At 34.6% G+C, this 25501-nt stretch overlaps 1 long non-coding RNA gene across 1 annotated transcript in view; it reads right to left on the bottom strand.

Annotated features, from left to right (window-relative positions):
* Window positions 1-11210: 11210 nt before the first annotated feature.
* Window positions 11211-25501, bottom strand: part of LOC149135048 (uncharacterized) — a 63586-nt gene continuing 49295 nt past the window's right edge. Inside the window, exon 2 of the long non-coding RNA XR_016242251.1 lies at window positions 11211-12620. This is a non-coding gene — a long non-coding RNA (uncharacterized LOC149135048). The remainder of the gene's footprint in view (window positions 12621-25501) is intronic.

The following is a 25501-nucleotide window of genomic DNA, read 5'->3' on the forward strand; positions in this document are numbered from 1 at the left end:
GATACGCTGCTTTTCCAGTTTTGGTGTAGATTTCAGTTGTTTTACAGCCTCTGTTGTTTCTTCTTTTTCTTCATAGTTGTCAGGTACTATGACTTCTTATTTGTATTTTTCAGCTTCCTTAAAGACAGGATCCAGTTTCTTGTTTTGCTCGTGTTTTGTGGTTGTTTGTATCAGTTTTCCTTGCCTCTGAAGTAGATATTTTTGTAATCCTATGGTGTTTATTATATAATAGTTTTCTAGCTGTATAAGGCCTCTGCCACCTTCAGTACGTTGTATACATAACTTTTCTATGTTAGATTTTGGGTGGTACATTTTAAATTCTATCATTATTTTTCTTGTTTTCCTGTCTATTTTGATTAGTTCATTTAAACTTTTTTGTAGCTGTAACTTACAACTGGGACGGCAAGAGTGTTGATAGGTATCATCTTGTTTTTCACGTTAAGTTTTGTTTTCAGTATTCATCTAACTCGTCTATAATATTCCTTTCTTATCTTCTCTTACATTTGTGTGTGTTGTAAGGTATTTAGTTCGTTGATTTCTAAGTATTTGTATGTCTGGCTTTAGTCTTATTGTTATTATTATTTATTACCCCCGCCTTACATGATTACTATCTTACGTTGACTTTCAAGTCTTTCTCAATTATCTCCCTTTAGGAGGTTTCCAAAGTTTTATTTTCGTTTCTCTATTATTAATTTTACTCGGGTCTGTATCTTAGTAGAAACTGACAGATTAAAGATATCAAACTACATAAACAAACGGCAGCAAAACAGTTTAGAAATTAAATAACATATTTTTATAATATAATTATTATATATTATACACACATACATATTAACACTTTACAGTATACTTACATATATACATACATCTATACATCGATCTTAAACATCAGGAATACTAAAGGAAAGTCGAAATTTAAGAGAAGAGAAAACCAAAAAGGTCTCAGGCTATTCATTTAAAAATTCCTGAGTAGAACGTATTATTATTACCTCCGCCTTTGAAACTATTTTGAATGGTGACTTTGTTAACTTTGGCTTGTTTTATAGATAAGGATAAACTATTCATTACTGTTACTAAATTTTTTACAACCACTTTCACATTCCATGACTACCATTGGGATCGATCAGGTACCGGACAACGATTCTGGATTATTTTTCCGGTTTTCTTACTTAATTTTTGAGAGTGACCGAGTCCCTAATAATACTGTTTTCTAGAGCAGTATTAAACTGAGTTGTATGCCTATTTCCTGTATCCATCTGTTCAGATCTTTAGGGATAGTTCCCAATACACTTATAACTACTGGGATACATTTTACCCGCACTTTCCACAGTCTCTGTAATTCAACGATCAGGTCATGGTATTTTGCTATTTTTTCTATACCTTTCATATTGATTTTTTTATCTTTTGGGATAGTAAGTCAATTATCTGGCACTTTCTATTCTCTTTATCTACCGCTACTAAATCAAACCTTCTAGCTTCTATTACTCCGACAGTCTGAATGTTTTAAAGTCCCACATCTTGTATTTCTTTCTGTCTAGTACTATTATTATTATTATTATTATTATTATTATTATTATTATTATTATTATTATTATTATTATTATTATTATTTCTACTACTAAGGCCGTGAGCTACCAGAATCGTTAGCACGCCGGGCAAAATGTGTTCTTACGTTCTCAGTTCAAATACCACCGAGGTCGACTTCGCCTTTCAACTTTTCAGGGTCGATAAAATAAGTACCACCTGAGCATGGAGTCGATGTAATTGGCTTATCTTATCCCCCGAAATTGGTGGCCTTGTGCAAAAATTCGAAACCGTTATTATTATTATTATTATTGTCGTTATAGAAATTCCTCCTGTATAAAACGTAAAATATTTGCCAACACAAAGAAATATAACGTGAAAATACACAAAATGTTATACAGAGTTTTGGCTACTAATAAATGTAAAGACCATGATCAGATGAGAAAATTTGTATGTAGGTGCCGGAATGACAGTGTGGTTAAGAAGTTCGCTTTGCAGCTATGGGGGTTTGGGATTCAGTCCCACTGCACGCCACCTTCGGCAAGTATCTCCTACTACAGTCTTAGGCCTCGTGGGTCAATTTCGGAGATGGGAGCTGTGTGGAAGCCTGCTCTATATGTGTGTGTATGTGTGTGTGTGTATGTATATATATATATATATATATATATATATATATATATATATATATATATATATATATATATATATATATGTATGTATATATATATATTGTCAAGTGATGGTGGGGGACGAACACTGACAAACAAATACATACATATATACATACATACATATATATATATATATATAAAAGGGAGATAGAAACGACTATTTCCTTGCATGTTGAAAAAAATAGATGCTTTAGTGAAACATCTATAATTCACCCTGAAACTATTGTACACTATAAACATAGTAATTTTATCGTATCAAGGTGAATTATAGATATTTCAGTAAAGCGTCTATTTTTTCAACATGCAAGGAAATAGTCGTTTCTATTTCCCTCTCTTTTTTATATGTGTATATTTGAATTTTCTGCCAGGCAGAAACATGTTGAAACTTGATAAGGAAGTTTAGCTGTCTTTCAGTCTTGTTTATATATCTATGTCTATATACATGACGGGCTTCTTTCAGTCCATCATATCCACTCACAAGGTTTTGGTCGGCTCGAGATTATAGGGGAAGACACTTGCTCAAAGTGCCGCGCAGTGGGACTGAATCCGGAACCATGTGGTTGGGAAGCAAACTTCTTACCACACAGCCACTCCCACAGCTATGGTAACACTTTTAAATATATTGCTTTGTACATAATATAATATGATCTCACTTTAAATCATAGTTCCTCTTCATTTATTATGAAGTTATATGTTTTAAAAAAATAAATGCTGATAATCTAAGGTTAAATTATATATATAATATCATTATTACTTCATCCAGCTTTAATTTCTGTATCACTTCTATTTTAAAAGCTTAATAGTCCAGTATCTTATCATCTCACGTAAATTGTTTGTACAAATACAATGAAAGTCCCTGAAGAAATGCAACGCACACACACACACACACCTACGCACAGACACAGACACAGACACACACACACACACACACACACACACACACACACACACACACACACACACACACACACACACACACACACACATACACACACATTTGATATTAGTAGAGTGTTGAGAACTATTCAGTAACTGCTGTAACATTGTGAAAGTAGCATGCATAATATTATCAACAGCCCCAAAAAATGTGAATCTGCTATACAGTATGGAAGCCTGCCCTATATATATATATGTGTGTGTGTGTGTGTGCGTGTGTATGTGTGTATGTGTGTATGTGTGTGTATGTATATATGTATGCATATATATATATATGCATATATATATATATATATATGTATATATATGTATATATATATATATATATATATATATATATATATATATATATATATATATATATATATATATATATATATATATATATATATATATATAGGGAAAATTTGCCAAAAAACTAAAGACGAAGACAGGTGGTGTAGACAACAAACAGATAATGTCATAAAATTAATTAACCGATAGTAAGAATTCATATAAAGTAGCCCCGAAAAGGGCTTTAATACGTTCCCAGTTTATATAGAACTTAGGAGGAAATGCTAATAATGCTTGTATACTAAAATCGTGAAGCATGTTACGTAATAACAGTCTAATAAGATATGAGATAATAACAATTCAAATTAAATAACTCTAAAAAAAGCAGTTGTATGTTTGCAGAGAATATCGCCCTCAGCGGCGCTAGTGTTGGTATATTCGTAAATAAGTTACCAACCGAAATAAGTGGATCTATTGTTTAAGAAAATACTATTTACTTGTTAAAGCGTCGTACTGAATATATTGCAAAAATAACTCAAATAGTTCAAATACTAAGAAATAAGCATACTCAATTTGATTTATACGAAATAATTTACGAACATGAATGGGTTATTTCCCTTCGTTGTTTAAAAATCATATAATAGTTATATGTAATAGATATAAGAATCGCTTCCAGGGGCCCTATTATCGATTTTTTTCAACAATCTAAGTATGTTACTAGTTTTCCAGACATGAATTCTACTCACGTGTTAAGCTTCATCAAAATCGATAAAACGATGTAGGAGGAGTTAAATAACAACGCCACAAACAAACACACGTACAAATTTCCACATATGTAGTAGACATGCACATATATAGATATATGTATGTGTGTGTGTATGTATATATGTATAAATATGTGTGCGTAGACATATATACATACATATACATACATACATACATACATACATACACATATATATATATATAGGAATTTAAACCATGTTTCGTGGTCTGCTACCACAACAGCTCCTTTATAGGATCCAGTTAGCTCAAGACATCATCAGGAGGAACCACGTCCGGTTTCGGCCCCTACTCCTCTACCGTTTTGACGTGGCGGGGCCAGCCCCTTTCGGAGGTGTCTTCAGCTCTGGTGTTGGGTGCATGTCTTCTTTCACTGTTTGTGACTGTTCTAATTCAACTGTGGAATGTCCCTCGCTATGGTTATTTTCCAGGAGGTTCTGGCCACACGTCTTACGGTTCATCAACCCGCGTTGTTGAATTACTTTCTTCCGACATACCTTCCCTTGGTGGATTAGGATCCAGTTAGCTGAAGACATCATCAAGAGGAACCACGTCCGGTTTCGGCCCCTACTCCTCTACCGTTTTGACGTTTCGGGGCCCCTCCTTTCGGAGGTGTCTTCAGCTCTGGTGTTGGGTGTAGGTCTTGGGTGTATATATATATATACATGTATGTGTGTGTGTGTGTGTGTGTGTGTGTGTGTGTGTGTGTGTGTGTGTGTCTGTGCATCTGTAAATATACTGTGTGACAATTATTCGGTAGCCATGATAAAACTCCGAGTTTCGGATGTTGGGGCAGAAACCCACGCCGCCATCTCTTTAGTTAACGGGCAATCGAAAAGACTGCTATGAAAATGACCGTCAAACAAAGAAAAATTACTGTTTGATTGACCGTTATTAAGACAATAGAGCTATTAGAATGACCGCTATCTCTTTTGTCTTAATAACGGTCAATCACACAGTAATTTTCCTTTGTTTAACGGCCATTTTCATAACATTTTTTTCGATGGCCCAATAACTGAAGAGACGGCGGCGTGGGTTTCCGCTCTGACATCCGAAACTCGGAGTTTTATCATGGCTACCGAATATTTGTCACATAATATATTTACAAATAAATTCCTCTATTTACATAATATCGAGGTTTCTTTCATTCTTTTGTTGTCTTACCATTTCTATCAATATATATATATGTATTAAATATATATACATATGTAAATATATATATGTATATATATGTACGTATGTAAATATATATGTATATATATGTATGTACATGTATATATATGTATATATAGGTATATATGTATATATATGTATATATGTATATATATGTATATATATGTATATATATATGTATATAAATATATATGTATATATATATATATATATATATATATATATATATATATATATATATATATATATATATATATATATATATATATATATATATATATATATATATATATATATATATGTGTGTGTGTGTGTGTGTGTATGCGTGACACTTATTCAGTAGCCATGATAAAACTCCGAGTTTCGGATGCCAGGGTGGGAGCCCAAGCCAACATCTCTTCAGTTATCTGGCTAGATAACTGAAGAGATGTTGGCGTGGGCTCCACCCTGGCATCCGAAACTCGGAGTCCTATCATGGCTACTGAATAAATGTCACATATTTTTACATATAAATTCCTCTATTTACATAATATCGAGGTCTCTTTCTTTCTTTTGTTGTCCTTCCTATCAATATATATATATATATATATATATATATATATATATATATATATATATATGTATATATAAGTATCTATCTATCTATCTCTTTCTCTCTCTCTCTCTCTCTCTCTCTCTCTCTATATATATATATATATATATATATATATATACATGTATATATATATGTATATATATGTATGCACATATATGTATGTATATATATGTATTTCTCTCTCTCTCTTTCTCTCTCTCTCTCTCTCTCTCTCCCTATATATATATATATGTATATATATATATATATGTGTGTGTGTGTGTGTGTGTATATATGTATGTATATATATTTATGTATGTATACGCATGTATATTTATACACGTATCTATGTATATATATATATAATTGTACATACATACATATACATATATACGTATATATATATATATATATATATATATACATACATATATATATATATACACATATATACATACATATATATACGTATATATATACATACATATATATATATACGTATATATATATACATATATACATATATATATACATATATATATATATATACATACATATATATACATATACATATATATACATATATACATACACACACATATATATACGTATATATTCATATAAACATACACACATAAATATATATATATACATATAAACATATATGTATATATGTATATATATATATATATATATATATATATATATATATATATATATATATATATATATATATATATATATACATATATATATATATATATATATATATATATATATATATATATATATGTATATATGTATGTGTATATATATATATATGTATATATATATATATGTATATATGTATGTGTATATATATATATATGTATATATATATATATATATATATATATATATATATATATATATATATATATATATATATATATATATGTATGTATAGTTGTATGTATGCACGTATATGTGTGCTTATGCAGGCGTTTATTCCCTTCACACGAGTTGACAAACAGACGATGTTGTTTTATGTTCTCGTAATATAGCAGCGCAGCTAAAGAGACTGATGGAATAAATACCAAATTTAAAAATAAGTACTGGGATCGATCTGTTTGACTAAAACCCTTCAAGGCGATGCCCCAGCATACCTGCAGTCCAATGATTGAAACAAATAAAAAATAAAAGATAAACTAGAAGTCACAATCTATTCATTATAAGCCCACACGAAGCGATATTAGTGTGTTACAGAATTAAGTGTACGATACTGGAACACCCTCCGAATAACTTACCAAAATCAGCTCACCGAATTAAAAAAATGTATAAAAATAAAACAATAAGATATTGATAAATATTTCACGCTTTACTTGCACATAAATACTGTTCTTTCCCTTTGGACTGTATTAATAACATTATCATTGAATACCTGCATAATAGATAGAATGCGACATTGCTAGACTTTTTCAGTCTCTATTACTAAAGATTATATAAGTTGAGTGTATATTATGTAACTGTGCAAGGCGGAAGCGTGGCATATCATGTCATTTCAACTTGTAGGCAACTGACTATTATTTACCATTTTGGCCAGAATATTTTTTGTAATTTTATGACAGAGTTGGCTCCCTTTGTGCTAATAAGCTTTGGACTACATATATTTTGTCACTTATCAATTTATTCAATGACTACTTGAAAATGCCGAGATTTAGTTGAATATAATAAATTGTTTGAAATCTCTAATTTGTTCTTGTTTTATGTTCCCTTGTACAGACATATTTAAGCTTCGCAACTCATTAAGTCATACTTTGTGATAATGTGATTGATTTCAAAATTCTATTGTATCATATTTATGAATGTAAAGTGGACTTCATGTCGCTGTTTGCTACTATATTTTGTCTTGCTAATAATTACAATATTTACTACATTATTTCTCGGATTAAATATTTTAAACAACATGTTTTTTTTGCGAAGTATCTTCTTTTGGAAATATTGCAGTAATTTTGTATCCACAGTTTCAATAAATAGTTGACGTTGCGTTGAATTTATGTTCTCTTTTATTCGATGAAATAAATAATGTAATAGAATCGTGAAAATAAACTTTTCAAACACATCGTTCAGAAATATGCATACAAATTAACATAATTTTTACTCAAGAATAGTTAACCGATATTTCTATGAAGTTGCTTGGCATCCAGATAGGAAGATATGACAGAAACGTATTGCATCATATTCTTTTATTCTTTTTCTTGTTTCAGTCATTTGACTGCGGTCATGCTGAAGCACCGCCTTTAGTCGACTCCGGGACTTATTCTTTGTAAGCTTAGTACTTATTCTATCGGTCTCTTTGCTGAACCGCTAAGTTACGAGGACAACATAGGTTGTCAAGTGATGGTGGGGGGACGAACACTGACAAACAAATACATACATACATACATACATACATATATACATACATACATACATATATATATATATATATATATATATATATATATATATATATATATATATATATAAGAGGGAGATAGAAACGACTATTTCCTTGCATGTTGAAAAAATAGATGCTTTAGTGAAACGTCTATAATTCACCTTGAAACTACTGTACGCTATAAACTCACAGTAATTTAAAAAAATTGATCCTGTTCGTTTCGCTCGCTGACAAGCTTTTATCGTGTCAAGGTGAATTATAGATATTTCATTAAAGCGTCTATTTTTTCAACATGAAAGGAAATAGTCGTTTCTATCTCCCTCTCTTTATATATGTGTATATTTGAATTTGCTGCCAGCCAGAAGCATGTTGAAACTTGATAAGGAAGTTTAGCTGTCTTTCAGTCTTGTTTATATATATAACGGGCTTCTTTCTGTTTCTGTCCACTCACAAGGTTTTGGTCGGCCCAAGATTATATAAGAAGACACTTGCTCAAGGTGCCACGCAGTGGGACTGAACCCGGAACCATGTGGCTGGGAAGCAAGCTTCTTACCACACACCCACTCCAACACCTATGGTAACACCTTTAAATGTATTGTTTTGTACATAATATAATATGATCTCACTTTAAATCATAGTTCCTCTTCATTTATTATGAAGTTATATGTTTTTTAAAAATAAATACTGACAATTTAAGGTTGAATTATATATATTTTTTTCTAGTCAGGTGTCGCACTATGCGATTCTGTGGTCATCACGATATCTTGCCAACTTCTCCTGTCCTCTACCCCATGGACAGCTGAGAATAAAGACAATCCTGTGGCTGCGATGTCTTTTAGCCAAGAAGTGGTTGGTCTGCCTCTTTTACGTCTGCCGTTCACCTTACCAGTTATGATCGTTCGCTCAAGTCCATCCCGGCGCATGATGTAGCTAAAGAACCGTAGCTTCCATTTCATGATGTTTCGGCGAAGCGTCATCTCGCAACCGAGCTTTTCTAGTACCTAGTTGTTCGTCCTTCTCTCTGTCCACGACACTCTAAGGATTCTGCTGTAAGACCACATTTCAAAAGCGCTCACTCTTTTCTCGTCTGCCTTCAACATTGTTCACGACTCGCAGCCGTACGTCGCAATAGAGAAAGCGACAGCCCGAAGTAGCCTTATCTTCAGCAGCATTGACAAGCCAAAACTCTTCCAGATGTTCTCCATATCTTGTACCGCTTGCCTCGCTATCGCGTGCCTTCTCTGTATCTCTGGTGCTAATTGTGGATCCCAAGTACACAAAATCCCAAGTACACAAAATCCCAAGTACACAAAATCATCCACTTCCTGAATCATCTCTCTGCCTACGGTGAAGTCACCTTGGGCTGTCCTGTACTTATCCACCACCAAGATCTTTGTCTTCTTTACATTCAGGAATAGGTCACTCTGTGCACTCATGTCTTTCACTTTGCGTATCATCTGCAGCAATTCGTCCTTGCTGTTACTTATGAGGGTTGTGTCATCGGCGTATCTCAGATTGCACAGCCTTTCTCCACCAATCTGCACACCACTATCGCAGTTCTCCTTCATCACGCTTATGATGTTTTCTGCATAGATGTTGTACAGATATGGAGACAGGACACAAAAAATAAATGCTAATAATTTAAGGTTAAATGATATATATAATATCATTATTACTTCATCCAGCTTTAATTTCTGTATCACTTCTATTTTAAAATCTTAATAGTCCAGCATCTCACGTAAATTGTTAGCACAAATTCAATCAATGTCCCTGAAGAAATGCAACACACACACACACACACACACACACACACACACACACACACATACACACACATTTGATATTAGTAGGGTGTTGATAACTATTCAGTAACTGCTGTACCATTGTGAAAATAGCATGCATAGCATTGCCAACAGCCAATAGAATTGTGAATCTGCTATGTTCATCTTACTTCAGAGAAAAGGTTACAGCACTCAACAGCCAAATAGCTACATAAAACGATTGTATTACTGATTAAAGAGGCTTGATAATTGCAAATATGAAGGTTAGTTATGCGTTAATATGTGGTTCAAATTCAATAGAGGATGTTAAAGTGTAAAGCCACATGGTAAAGTTGACATAATTAACTGAGCTGAGTATATGAAATATAAGATCATACACCGTCATTGTTTTAATTCAATATTTTTGGTAATGTTCAGCGGCGAGCTGGCAAAACGTTAGTATGCCAGGCGAAATGCTTAACGATATTTCGTCTGTCTTTACGTTCTGAGTTCAAATGCCTTTCATCCTTTCGGGGTCGATAAATTAAGTACCAGTTGCGTACTGGGTCGAGATCTAATCGACTGTCCCCCTCCCCCAAAATTTAGGGCCCTGTGTCTAGAGTTGAAAAGAATATTTTAGGGAATGATGTGTTCTGATGAAACTATGTACAATTAAACTTTTTATGTGAAAACATACAAATATTTTTTTGAAGCAAACTTAGATTCTGCTTCAGTCAACATTTCACTCTTTCCATTGAACATTATATCTTAAAAAGCATGTTATGTTCAGTGAGCACAGTCTCTAATTTGAGTCATAATTCCCATCAGTCTGTAGTCAAGTAGAGTGAATTAAATGGAATTATGATTTTTCCTAGGGACCAGTTATTTATCAGCTGTTTCATTGCTAATGCAAAAATTTACCACACTGCGATTATTTGAACATTATACTCATCTTTGAAACAATTATACATCCCCCCCCCTAGAACTTAATATTGGCTTGAAATAATGATTAATAAAATCAGCTCTGAGATGGTTTGGTGATAGCCCTACAAACAGAGTTAAAAACGAAAATAACAAAATGAAATACGATATACATGTTTTGCAGAATGATCGTGTTTGAGATATTCTTTATCATAAGTATTTAACTGATCCAATTTTCTTTAATTGTTGCATGAATCTTAATTATTCAGTTTTTTGGTCATGTTTTTTTCCAACAAATATCTGATTGTTATACTTCTTTGTTTTACAGTTTCTGTTGTTTAAGATTCGTCTCAAACGATTCCAATTCTTGATGTGAAACATTCTTCACTCTTCACTTTGAAAGTCTTCAGTGATCTTATAAATGTGAAAGTGAGTGCTTGCAACCACATCATCAAACATGCTAGCAAATACAGGGCTTTTACTGTACGACCGAATACACTAGCCAAGTATTAGAAAGTCTATATTTTCTAAGAGAAAATATTTGACCCTTAATATTGAGTTGAGGAATAATCCATGAGAGTTGTTTCAAATTTATTTTAAACATACAGAAAACTACAATAAAGTAATCAATGATATGCTCTCTGTTGTTTTTTACGGCTTCTTCCCATCGTTCAATAAGTTCTCGATGCCTCGGCGATAGAAATCTCGCGGTCTTGACTCAAAGAATTCGTCCAACCAAGACCTCAATTCTACGTCATTATTGAACGATACACCGCGTAAAGCGTTCGAAAGCGGTCGAAAGAGATGAAAATCTGACGACGCCAAGTCTGGAGAGTATGGAGGATGAGGCAGCACTTCCCATTCGTATTCTTGAATCGTGGCTTTGTTCATATTGGCGATGTGAGGATGGGCGTTGTCGTGTTGCAGAAGAACGCCATTTCGCCGATTCGGTCTTTTTTGCTGAATTGCTTCGTTGAGTCGGTGCATTTGTTGAAGGTAGAGCTCTGCATTGAGTGTTTGGTTGCGCTCAAGCAGTTTGTAATGAATTATGCCTTCTCAGTTCCACCATACACACAACATGGTCTTTTGAGGATGAAGATCTTGTTTTGCTCGTGGAGTCACTTGTTTGTCAGGGTTGAGCCATTCTTTTCGCTGCTTCATATTGACGTAAAAGCACCATTTTTCATCGTCAGTGACAATGCGATAAAGAAAACGCTGTTTGAGACCACGTGTGGAGCGTTGAGTTTTTGTTATTTTCGCTCAAAGTGTTTGACACCCAAGCGCCGAGTTTCTGAACCTTGCCTATTGAGTGAAGGTGGTTCACCACAGTTTTTTTTATCACAATCCATTTGCTTCGCCAATTTTCTGGTTGACCGGTGTGTGATCCGTCCTTGAGATCAAAATTCCCATTTTTGAAGTGCGAAAACCAACGGCGGGTGGAACTTTGAGGCATTGCTTCTTCTCCATACACAGCACAAATCTCACGAGCAGCTTCGGTGGCCTTAACACCTCGATTAAATGCAAAAAGCAAATGGTGTCGAAAATAAATGCTCAGTTTTATCCACTTGACATTCCATTTTAATGATCTGAAAATACACAAAAATCAATAAAATCAAAAAAATCAAAATGCAATATCTTGTAGAGCAAAAAATTCTCTTTTAAATAACATAAAACATTTTGCGAATGCGCTTTATTTCTGCGTGCATTTTTAAATTTGAAAGAAAAACAAAACGGTCATGAATTATTTATCAGCCTGATACTTGTATACAAGCTCTCTTAGACCAACAAACACTGACAGTTTCTAAAATCAGCAGCGAGTATGAAAGGGCAACAGCGGTAGCATTTATATTTTGTCAAATAGCAGTTTCTTAAATATATCACTCCTCTTAAGAAAGGCATCATAAGTGAGGTAAGAAAAATTTTATTGGAAGAAACAACATAGCACTCACAGCAAAAACAGAAATAGCTGCAAATGAACAGTTACCATCAGGTGCAGGAGAAATTTGAATAAAGTGGCTGAGCTAAGTTAGCATTCAACAAATGAAGATACACTTCCTACAAAGATATCATACGACTTTAGCATAGAGCCATGAATAATGGAACGCTATTAAGAGATGCTTCAACAAATATACATTTTATCTCGGGAAACAAATTTCCTCCTCTGTTCATTATATGTAAAAACTCACAAAGCTCCACGTGACGTCAACAGTGAACAGGATGCTAGATATGAACATTTGTGCCCATGTAGAAAACGGCAATTAAAATATATTTATTGATGTGTGTGTGTGTGTGTGTGTGTGTTTGTGTGCGTGTGTGTGTATGTTTGCACGTGTGTATGTTATTGCAAAGTTGGAAACACTGCAATTTATGCACTCAGCAGCGTGGGTCGGAATAATGACGTGAGTATTTATTTCAAACATGTATTTTTATTTTCCAGTGTACTCGAAGCCGCATAAAATTCGCTGTGAGATTTTGATTCCGAGAACACATGCAGAATTTGCTTTGTTTCTAAAACGTACAAACATCAAGTAACGTAATGGGACTACTGGATCCGATGTTTCGGATCACTGGAAAGCAAATTTTCCCTATGTGCATTTTGCATTAAAAAACACAAATCAAACTCGATATGATATTAGTGGTGAACAGGACCCGGTATTTCGCAAGATGTCTCCTCCTTAGTCATACATATTACCTCCACCTCTTATAGCTAGATAGAAAATGGTGTTCCTATATAGGAAACAGCAAACAAAATATTTGCTGGTGTGTATTAAGGCTTATCAAGCTGAAATTATTATATAATAAGCACGCAGAGCTGAGAGGGTAAATATAATGATGAGTGCACGAGGACATGTGTGAAATTTTGTCTCGGGCGAGTTCCTTCAGCATACAATGCAAAGTGTACCAAAATGTGTACATGCATTTTTAATAAGTTTCTGCACATTTGAACCTGAACGGCATACGCTGCAGAATTTTGTGTTGTACCTGCGCGCACGAAAGCACACACTCACACGCACACACACACACACACACACACACACACACACACGCTCGCACGCATGCACGCACGTACACACACCAGTCATATTTATGTGGGGTTCTCTTGCGCGAAGAATGATCTTAATACCACATAAATTATATTTTACAGTGTTTTTGACTCAAGATCGTGTGGGGAATAGATTTAGTTACATTAGAATGGAATGCAATATCAAACTGTGCAAAGTTGCAATGTTGTCTGTTGTTGATATCTCAAAACTATTCTGTTAAGAACGCTGCGCTATCCTAATGCTAAAGAACAACTTCTATTCTAATTATCATGGAATCAAGGATGTATTTGGTAAGTATACTTATCTTGATTAACTTACATTTGTCTTGATTATCTTTAAGTGTAATATATGGATTACGTGAAGCTAAATATTCATAATTCTCATAATCTATTTTGAGGCTCGTAACAGCGTGTTTGTGTTCAAGACTTGCAGAATTACGTATGTTAATCACGTGTATGCATTTTAAGTAAATTCAATATAGTATTTATTCCGAATACCTAAGATTCCAGATTATAAATTTTTGAGATTACACCCTCCCCCACATACATGCATATATTTGAATCATCACAAAAATAAGTACTGCTGTTTGGAATGCATTTAATACGTACGTTTCAAATGGCGCAGATTTTGTCTTCAGTCGTAACATTGAAATACCGCATTTTTTTTGTATCAATTGAAGGCAGTGGAATCTGCGTAACAGTTTGTTATGTAACCACTCGAAACGTACTACTGAATTCGTTCGAAATATCAGCAAATGGTTTCGTGATTATTAAAATATTACGTGACTCATCTTGCCTAGCCTTACCTAGATAATACGTGTGCTGGAGTGGAGTGTTGATCTAGACAACGGGATCAAAATATCTGGTAAAATAGGTAAGGTATACTACATCACAACATACAACTGAATACATACATATGTACATGCATACAACATACATACAATCATACATACATACATACATACATACATACATACATACATACATACATTATGTCAAATTTCATGCCATTTGAAGTTGCTCCAGAATTTAGAAACTGCCCCAAAATATCTTCAAGGTACCATCTCCCTATGCGACACGATGTCTCTAAAACAATATGCAATGCGATTCGAAAAGGAAGCCCAATGTTATTGAATGCATACATAAACATCAGCACAAAGTATATTGGTGGAACATTTCCATCAAAATGTCTCACAAATGTAAATATAACAGATCGGATATTGTTAGGGACAGACAAGAAAAGGTAAGTACCGTTATAAAGATCAGCTGACCAGTTAATGTGAATATCTCTTCGAAAATAAAAGAGAAAGAGGGTAACTATTTTTATATCCAGATTATAAATTCATATTTATACTAATACAGTAGAACCTCGCAGTACGAGTGCACCATTGTAAGAGTAATTTGCTGTATGAACCGATTACGACAGAATTGAAGAACAAAATCATAGATAAACATGAGAGAGGAGTGCCTGTAGTGGACATAGCACATCAATACGATCGAAGTACGTCGACGATCTGCACCATCTTGAAGAAAAAGGACGAGATCAAGGCTGTCACAACAGCAAAGGGTGTCTCCAGCCTCTCTAAGCAACGCACACCTCTCCACGAAAGGATGGAAAAATTGCTTCTCTTGAAGCAACTCGCTGGGGATGGGATTGCAGAGACCATCATCTGAGAGAAAGCACGAGCGCTGTATGGAGATCTCCTGAAGCAGAACTCTGGAACATCGACAGACGAGACATCAGCAGGCCAGTCGTGGCTGGTTTAATAATTTCAAGAAGAGGACTAGTGTTCATAGCGTCGTCAGATATGGAGAGGCAGCGAGTTCTGACACGAATGTAACTGTAGAATTTGTGCGTGAATTCCGTCAGTTCATCGCAGCCGAGGGGTACATTGCACAACAGGTATTCACCTGTGATGAAACTGGCCTTTTTTTGAGCAAAACTTCCAGAAGAACCTACATAACTGCAGAAGAGAAGAAAATGTTAGGCCATAAGCCTATGAAAGATAGGATAACTTCTGTCTTTTGTGTCAATGCGAGAGGAGACTTGAAGATTAAGCCGCTCCTTGTCTACCATTCCGAAAACCCACGATCATTAATGTCGCACAAAATCCTGAAGGAGAAGCTGCAGGTCATGCGGAAAACGCTAAAGCCTGGGTCACCAGGCTATTCTTCTCTGAGTGGGTCAACCGTGTCTTCCGACCAGCAGTGAAAATGTACCTTCTGGAGAGCAGTCTTCCTCTCAAGGTCCTCCTTATCCTTGACAATGCTCCTGCTCACCCTCCTAACCTCGAAGATGATATCCTGGACGAATTTAAATTCATAAAAGTTCTGTACCTTTCACGCAACACCACCCCTATCTTGTAGCCTATGGGCCAACAGGTGATTTCTAATTTTAAGACATTGTACTCCAAACAACCCGTTTCGTCGGTGCTTTGAAGTCATCGAAAATACAAATCTAACCCTTCGTGAGTTTTAGCCTGGCAGAGTGTAACGAGGAGAACGCTGAATTCTGCATGGAGGAAATTGTGGCCTGATTGCGTATCCAAAAGTGACTTCGAGGGGTTTGAGTCTGAGACACCTGTAGTCGAGGAGATAGTGTCTTTTGGCAAGTCCATAGGCCTCAAGATTGATGATGGGGACATTAACGATCTCGTTGAGGAACACTCAGAGGAGCTGACGACAGATGAACTCCTGCAACTTCAGAAGCAGCAGCATTTGGATGCGGCGGAAGAGATTGGTTCCCCGGAGGAGAAGTGTAGCGGAGAATGCTATCTCTACGAGTCACATAAAGGCAATGCTGGCAAAGTGGCAGTATGTTTCTGAATTTGTAGATAAATATCATCCTGAAAAAGTAGCTGCAGGTCGTTCAGCTGCTTAATTTAATGACACTGCTCTATCGCATTTTCGTAATATTTTGAAAGGTAGGAAAAAGCAGACTTCTCTTGATATGTTTCTAATGAAACGACCTGCAAGTGTAAAAAGCGAAGAAAGTCCAAAAAGCCTAAATTAAGCGAAGTGAGACAGAAAACGTCAGAAATTGTTCTTCCTGAAGTCTTAATGGAAGGAGATTCTACTTCCAAACAGTAATCCTCCTCCTCTCTTCTCTATCGCCTTTCTCACGCATAAATTGTCCCATCTTTAAGGTCATTTAGTTAATAAAACCAGTTTACATATTTCTTTTGCATTCTCCTTTTCATAAATGTCATTTTACTTGTATTAATAACTACACCTTTTCTGTTTTAAAACCCATTGAACATTATTTTGCGGGACTGGAACGGATCAATTATATTTTAGTTAATTTCAATGGAGAAAATTGATTTGAAAAACGAGTAAATCATAAAACGAGCTCGGTCATGGAACGAATTATACTCGTACTGCGATGTATCACTGTAATAATTGGTGAACTTGTTTTTGTGAATAAATAAGTGACAGTCTGGGTAAGCTAAGGTTTTCAGGAAAAAAATCAATCGCCTTTTTCGTACATTACAATTACAATCTGCAAGTGGAACAGCAAAAATATACAAGGCTTTTCTCAAGTGTATATGTGTATATATATATATATATATATACACATATACACTTGAGAAAAGCCTTGTATATTTTTGCTGTTCCACTTGCAGATTGTAATTGTAATGTATATATATATATATATATATATATATATATATATATATATATATATATATATACATATATATATATATATATATATATATATATATATATATACATATAATCTATATATATAATCTATCTATCTATCTATCTATCTATCTATCTATCTATCTATTTATCTACCTACCTACCTACCTACCTACCTACCTACCTACCTGTCTGGCTGTCTGTCTTTCTGCCTGCCTGTCTGTCTGCCTGTCTGCCTGTCTGTCTGTCTGTCTGTCTGTCTGTCTGTCTGTCTGTCTGTCTGTCTAAAGCCTTGAATTGTGTTTTGCTCAATTTCACTATATGTAAGAGCGGGGGTGATACTATATTTCGAGACTTCCGCAATAATAGTTTCTTTTATAAACTATTCAAATAGTATATTTAAATATTATGATACAATAATTACATTATCAAGTACATAGCTATTGTTCAGAAAACAGACTACTTTATTAGTAGGATTACTGGACTATATTATTTATCTTTGTTATCACCATATATGTTTAAAACGTGTTTACTTTTCTCTTTGTATCATTTTGATTTAGGTTCCACATCAATGAATCAACGATTGTTAGTTCTGTTATGTTGTTCTTTTGACAAACGTTCACCAATCTTTCATCTTTGGCGAATAATTTAGACGGATTTTCTATTTTAAAAAGTAGGGTTCGCGACAGCACCTTACTAGCTGGGAGCTTTTCCATCTTCATATCTGGGAGTTAGAAACCGTAACATACTTGACTGTTTTGATAAAGCTAGTGGGACCCTGCCTTACCAGTCACTGATTTGGAAATCGTTGTTCTCTAAGTTATAATTGAGGTTAGTCTTAAGGTTCAGAAACAGCTAGTCTTGAATAGAAAGTCGCTTAATAATGGATTCAACAGCAAGGACATACTTCAGCCAGGAAATTTGTGTCATAGAACAGTATTTACTTGGTTTATTGAAACCAGGTGAAAAGCAATGAGTATAATTGAGACTGGTACAAACAGATGAATAATAAAACAAATGTCCATGCCACTTACCACTGGCGGAGAAACTGTAGCTCATTTGCGAGTCGTTCAAATAAATAAATAACTGAGCCATTCCATTTTGTTATTTATTAAAGGGTTCTCATAGTTATAGAATCCATCAATATTAATGAAGACAATGTTCTCTTTTATTCAGCGGAGAGTATTCATCGATCTACTACAGCTATGCTTCTACTAGAAATGAAAACATTTGCATAGTTTAATTCTATCTTGGGAATTAGGTTTAAAAACAGTAGTCTTTCGGTATTGATTTGAATGTCAAAGAAGAGACAAATATCTTCATTTCACTCTAAACATTATGACACAGGCTATTCTTTTTGCGGAGAAAAAGTAATAGCTGTAGAAAACAAGACGGAATGCATTTAACGTGATATTGATCAATGTCTACTTCGACCTAATAAATCTTTGACAGTTATACAGAAAGGTACAAGAGGAAGGCCTTAGGCAGTAATAAAATAACATAAAGCGTGTAAGATATTTTAAAGTGGCATGAATTAAGAATACCAGAGTTAGCAAGAAGAATTCTGGTACGATTTTGCAAATAATGCTTTTAAACAAGTAGCACTTGTTGATTAAAAAAAAAAAAATCAAACAAGAATTATATCTAAACATCAAATCAGATTTTTATTTGGATCTCATTGTATATTTCTTAAATGCATGTATAAAGTATCATATCTTATACGTGATGGTAAATGAGATAGCGTCATGTTCAATTATCTCTCAAACAAGTTGTATCAGCGAAGTGATATCGAGTCGGCAATTTAAACACAAATGCTGTTATTCGGGAGATTTATAAAAGACTGTTAAGATATGCATTATTATCAATTTCTATAAAAAGTGAAATGAAATGGTTACAACCGGTGAAACATATAAATACATATAAATATAAAAATCAAATAAATAAAATACAAGATTGAATATACACGTACATACATATATACATACAACACACGCGGATATACAAACACGCACACACACACACACGCACACACACACACACAAACTTGTATGTATATATGCACACATATACATGTATATGTATATATCTTTTCTCTTTTGTTTCCCTCATTAGATTGCAGCTATGCTGGAGTACCGTCTTCAAGGGTTTAGTCGAAGAAATCAACCCCGGTAATTATTTTATTTTTTTTAATGCTTAGTACTTATTCTATCAATGTATTTTGGCGAATTGGTAAGTTACAGGGACATAAACAAAGCAACAATGGTTGAGAAGTGGGGAAGGGGCTATAATAAACATGCACACACGCACACACAGGCACACACGCACGCATATATACACACGCACACACATGCACACATATACACACACGCACACATACGCACAGGCACATACATGCACGTACAAAGATCTCCTCACATATATACGACGGGCTTTATTTAATTTCTCTCTACCAAACCCACTTGCGAGGCTTTGGTAAGGTTGGGACTATAGTTGAAGATATTTGCCCAAGAGAGAGAGAGAGAGAGAGAGAGAGAGAGAGAGAGAGAGAGAGAGAGAGAGAGAGAGAGAGAGAGAGAGAGAGATCATAATATGATAAATTAGGAAACGTTTTTCATATACCTTTGATTTCGTTGTTTGCAATCAGTTAATGGTTGAGTGACATAAGACGTCATCGAAATTGCGAAGAACAAGACTAAGAACAAAACGACAAACGAAGACAAATCTAGAGATTGTATATACTAGCGACAAAAACCTCATGGGACAGGGACTGTTTTTTTCAACATGGCATCATTAGCTGCAATTCAACATCGAACCAATCGATTTCTAGATCATTCAAGTCTTCGAAATAAATGCTTTTGTACCCAATTTCTTTGGTGGCCTGGTCAGTTACCGTATTTTATTTTCTGATAATTTTTTTTCGCTCGCTGGTTTCACCTTCATAGTTTATGAAGTTTGTAATCCTGTACAAATGTTTAATTTGACTTCAAATATATATTCTTTATATGACGTTTTTTATACAGGGAGTAGGCATGTGTGGTACCAAGCTTGTTTATCAACTACATGGTTTTAGATTCAGTTCAGCTGCGTGTTACCTTGGACAAATGTCTTTTATTATAGCCCCTGACCATGTGAACGGATGTGGTAGACAGAAACTCAAAGAATCCCGTCATATATATATATAAGTTTGTGTGTTTGTGTGTGTGTGTGTGTGTGTGTGTGTGTGTGTGTGTGTGTGCGTGTGTGTGTCTGTGTGTGTGTGTATGTATGTGTGTGTATGTATGTGTGTGTGTGAGTTTGTGTTTGTCTCCCAGCACTTGACAACCATGTTGGTTTGTTTACGTCCACGTAACTTAGCGGTTTGGCAAAAGAAACCGATAGAATAAGTAACAGGCTTAAAAAAATGTACTGCGGTTGATTTGTTCGGCTAAAACCCATCAAAGGAGTGTCTCTGCACAGTCACAATCCAGATAGAGAAACAAAAGGATAAAAGATACATAACAAGTTCAACGAATTGTAGTTAAATTAGATTAGATAGATTAGATAAAATAGATAAATTGATATTATGCTCACATTTAAGGCGACGAGATGGCAGAATTGTTAGCACGCCGGGCAAAATCCTTAGCGGTACTTCGTCTGTCTTTACGTTCTATGTTTAAATACTGACGAGGTCGACTTTGCCTTTTATCATTTTAGGATCGATAAAATAAATACCAGTTGAGCACTCAGTTCAATGTAATCGACTTATCCCTTCCCACCAAATTGCTTGCCTTGTGCCAAAATTTGAAACCATTATTATACCCATTTATATCATCATTGATTTGTAATAGTTAATTACAAGTTAGGCCATTTGATTCTAAACTATGTTACCTTTAAATCATAGAAATTTCTTGCAGATATAGTTTGTATGATTTGTGTTGTTATCTGAGCAGATTAGGTAGAGCGTTGGACGATACTATTTGCATTATCTAGTTTCATCTCTATACGGTCTGAATTCCACTTCAACCGTGTTTCACCCTTCTTTGGACCTTGGTAAGTTAGATTGAATTCACACGGATTAAAGCATTTGACTGCATTGTATTAAAGGATGAAGTGGCTTTTATAACTAGCATACTTGGGAGGCGTATGCTTAAATATTACAATATTGTTGTAAAAGAAAAGGAAAATCCCACTTATAAATTAAATGAGCTGTTCTGATGTAAAGCTTATACTCAAATTATTGCAAGTTTGATGAAATCCGAGCATAGAACCATGGAGTACATACCAAACGTGTAGTAATCAGTTGATGTTAAAATATATTTAAGCTCTTTAATCTGCCTACAAAATAGAAATAAATCGACCCTTAGAAATCGCAACTGAAGAGCGAACAGAATTGAAGGAACCAGACGTATTCCAGACATACTTCCAATTTCAAATCACTCTGAGATTTCAGTTTAGGAGTAGTTGATAAATGAGTAACACTAAAATAATTGAATTGAATCATTCGACTTTGCCTCTTTTCTTTTACGCAATGAACTTTTTGCCTTAGTAAGAAATCAATATTGAAACTCCACATGAGTGAGCATTTTGAATTTCTTTGTAGGGGAAAGAGGAGGATGAAGAAAAGGAGAAGCTAAACCTAATTGTTGTATGGGGAATTAAATTGCATGCAAAATTATCTCTATCAGTGATTAGAATTACCTTTGCAGTTGTTATATTTAGCCGCAAACTCCTCAGAATCTTTAATAGTAATGTTAGGACTACCATTACTAACAGTGTATTAAAGTCATATGGAAGTAAGAATTTAAAGGATAAAAATCAATATCGTTTATAGAAATAAATGAGAGTTACGCAATAGTTCATGATTGGAAGCACTTAATTTTTTTAAAAGTGGAGTTCTGATTACCTTTGTGAAACACTTGGAACATTCTCTAACGCTTAACTATTTGTTACAAAACATTTCTATTGTATTATTGCAGTAATATTTTTCTACAGTAAGGAGCAGATGAAAATGAAATGTATTTTAATTCGTTTAGGTAAAACAATTTAAAAATTGCCGTTTCGTATTTCTCCAACTGTATTAAAAAACTACTTTACGTTCTATGTATTGTATATGAGAAGTTGCTGACAGAACGTTTGATCAGGAGGTTCAGAATAGCTTTCATGTTAAAAACAAAATATCAATACTTGTGAAGCTAAATTTTTCAATCCTGCCTAGTACCATATAATTGTCTAATTTTCGAGATAAATTGTTACCAGATGTTGGCATATTTCTCTACAGTGAGAAAAAAAAATCTCCGAAATTGTACTATTTATCCCAAATCAACATTGAAAAGAAATGTTAAAGATGAGGTGTCTAAGACTATATTATAACACGGTGTTTTATTGTTTGATTTCAGAGATGTTCAACTGCTATGTTTAACTGTGACCAATTTATGCTTTGAAATTTATTACTCACTTTCATAAACTGTTCAGCAAAGACACTTACAGATGTATTTTAAGAATTATCTTTTTATAAAAGCTCAATAAATAGCTTTAAATCTTGAATTCATTATTAATAGAAAACTTCGTATGAAGTTTGAATACATAAGACGGTTGTATTTCAAGTAAAAGCATATTCATTCTGAATAATTTCATCTCGCTCTGTTTCCGTGTATATGACAAGCGGAAATTTAAGACATTTTCTCTCTGTATGAACACAATGTTACAGATGAAAACTTTTATTTTATGCATATTACGTAATAAATATTTACACACACACACACACACACACACACACACACACACACACACACACACACACACACACACACACACACACAAAGTCAACTCCCAAAACAACTGTAACAGCAACTACAATAACAACACTAATCGCTAGAACAACAACAACACCAGAGACAAACACCTCAGCCCAGTAAAACAGCTCAACCATCTTCACTGAAAACAAGGGCGCCGAAAAAAGCAACCTTGCTTGCAGGATGAGTCCAGGTCATGAATATTTTGTACTATCATTCTAAATGCAGAAAATTTTGATCGAAGAAAGAAAAATGAACCCGTCTTGGTTTCCGAAGAAAGTCGGACAATCCGGTCTTCTTGCTAATTGAGGTAGAAGTTCACGAAAGACCATTCTGAACTACTTTTAAACGAAGTATTTTCATTCGTATAGGATTTATGTCAAAACGATATTTATTTTTTTTTTTTAGTATGATCCCGAGTCTATGTGTGTATATAAAAAAAATCGATCTGACGATGCTTTTGGATAAGATAAGTGGAAGGCAGTGAGACAACAGAATCGTTAGTACGTCGATCAAAATGCTTCCCGGTGATTCTTCTGGTTCTTTACATTCCGAGTTCAAATTCCATCGAAGTCTACTTTACCCTTTTATCCTTTCGGGGTCGATAAAATAAGTACCACTTGAACACTGGGGGCCGTGTAACCTTATTACCCCTGAAATTGCTGGCTTTGTGCCAAAATTAGAAAGAATCATTTCCTACCTCTTTTATTAAATAGCTGTTACTCTTTCCAGCAACTGTGAAGTTGATGAGGGTTGGGTTTGTGTACTTGGATGCGGTCTGTTCTTGTATTCCTTTTTGTTTCTGCATTTATGTTTACAGCACTTAAGAACCTGCACAGCTTGTTTCTCTCTCGTACCTTAGAGTTAGACAGATAAGGCATTGACCACAACAGAGAAAGTTGTCATGACTGTGCTGATCGTTGGTTCTTGAACTTTAAGTATTACTTAAAAGGTACATTACTATCCAAAGGTTTAAGTTCACCTAAACTTATTTTGAAAAAAATACCTACAAAATGAAAATAACGGAGAGATTCTGGTGAAATATTGTATTAATGAATAATTACATTCCTTCGATGACATAATTAACTCAGCAACTAAACAAAACTAAAAAAATCAGAGAAAAACTCTAAATCTTAAACTCATTGAAATATCCGCCCTTCGCCTTGATCACTGCGGAGCATACTCAGGGCATTCTTTCGACCAATGAAATCACATATTCGCTGGTAATATTTTGCCACTCCTCTTGTAAAAAATGTCCAGAGGATTTCTGTACTACTTGGTTGTCGCTTTTTGACTCTACGATCCAAATCATACCACACAATTTCGATAGGATTGCAATCAGGAGATTGGGCTGGTCATTCCATTACAGTCAACTATTTTTCATCCATTTTCTTCTGTAAATAGTTTTGCAGAACTTAGAAGTATGTTTAGGATCGTTATCTTGCATCAGCACGGATTATTACCGATCAGCCTCGTCCCGGATGGAATACCATGACACTGGAGGATAGAGTGATACCCGTTTTGGTTCAATATTCCTGTTACCCACTGAATATCCCCAACAATAATGCCTGCAAAACACTTCCCGATCATCACACTTCCTCCACCATGCTTTACAGGTGGAACTATACATTCAAGAGTCATCCGTTCACCAATTCTTCGCCGGGATCCGAAGATTTCAAACTTTGATTCATCAGTCCAGAGGACTCGTTTCCATTGATCAACGGTTCAGGCTTGGTGTTTTCTGGCCCATATGAGTTACGTTTATTCAAAGGCCGAAGCAGTGGTTTTCGAGAAGCGCAACGGCCATTTAGACCAGCAGCAACGAGTCTTCTCCTCACGGTTGCAGGGGATACTTTAGCTTCGCCGGTCTCACCTATTTGTGAAGCGATTTCATTTGTTGTCAAGTACCTGTTTCGAAGACTGATGACTCTGATGAACTTATCATGTGACTTTTAGACGACTTGACCAAGCTATGTCGTAATGTTTTCCTGTTTCATTATACCTTACA

Source organism: Octopus bimaculoides, chromosome 6 (genome assembly GCF_046866305.1).
Source record: "Octopus bimaculoides isolate indiv1 chromosome 6, ASM4686630v1, whole genome shotgun sequence".
Taxonomy (NCBI): Eukaryota; Metazoa; Mollusca; class Cephalopoda; order Octopoda; family Octopodidae; genus Octopus; species Octopus bimaculoides.